We start from the raw sequence: 1301 nt of genomic DNA on the forward strand, positions 1-1301 counted from the left end.
TCTCTGGCTTTAGTTTTTCTTAAAAGTTTTTAGTTATTTATATAGGACTTATCATATGCATTTTCACTAATCACAGTCTGGCTTCACCCAATATTATGCCATTTCATGTATATGTACCAACTTTGCAATAAATAAACTTCCTTTCTCCTTCCCACCCTTTGTGTTAATATTGTTATACATTTTATTTACATATTTATTTAAATTCCACAGAACACTGTGTATTTTGCTCGAAAAAGTAAATTATTTTTTTAAAGATGAAAAGAGCTTATTTTAATTTACCCTCTTATTTATCATTTCTGATATTCTTCATTGCTTTGTGTGGATCTGAGTTTCCTTCGTTATCATTTTCTTTCAGCCCAGAAAACTTGAGCATTTCTTAGTACAAGTTTACTAGCCACGAGTTCTCTCACTGATGCTTGTGTTCTCTTTAAAAGTCTTTATTTCTCCTTTTAAAGATATCCTTTCACTGGCTTCTGTCTTGCACTGTTTTTGATGAGACACCTATGATAAGTCTTATCTTTATTCCCCTGTATGGAAGGTGTCTTTTCTTACTCCAAATATTTTTAAGATTTTCTCTGTCACTGGTTTTCAGGAATTTGGTGTCAATTTGACTTGGTGTGGTTTTCTTTATGCTTATCTTGTTAAAGTCTGTCACGTTTCTTGGATCTGTGGGTGATACTCTTATCAAATTGGGAAAATTTCAGCCATTTTTTCTTCAAATATTTTTCTGACCCCTTTCCATCCTCTCCTTCTGAGACTCCAATTATACATGTGTTACTCTGGCTGATTTTTGTCCTACACATCAATAAAGCTTTATTTCTTTCATCTTTTTCTCTTTCTGTGTTTCAACTGGATAATTTTTCCTTTTATATCTTCAAGTTCACTGATCTTTTTTCCTTAAGCATTTAATCTGCTGTTAAGCTGATCCAGGAAGTTTTTTATTTCAGATATTCTATTTGTCACCTTTAGAAGTTCCATCTGGTACTTTTTTATATATTCTGTTTTTCTCTTTATTTTCTTTTTCTCCATAAGCCCTTGAGCATATTCATAATTAGTTTTAAAGAACTTGACTGTTAATGCCATCATCTCTGTGATTTCTGGGTCTGCTTCTCTTAAATAAGTTTTCTCCTTATAATTGGTCACTGTATCCTGCTTCTTTACATGTCTGGTAATTTTTTATTGGATTCTAGATATTTTGACTATGACATTGTTGAGTGTCTGCATTTTGATTTCCTTTGGAATATATTGAATTTTGTTCTGGTTGTGGTTAAGTTATTTGTGGATCAGTTTGATTCTTTTGA

The sequence above is a fragment of the Equus przewalskii genome, chromosome 2 (genome assembly GCF_037783145.1).
Source record: "Equus przewalskii isolate Varuska chromosome 2, EquPr2, whole genome shotgun sequence".
Classification (NCBI taxonomy): domain Eukaryota; kingdom Metazoa; phylum Chordata; class Mammalia; order Perissodactyla; family Equidae; genus Equus; species Equus przewalskii.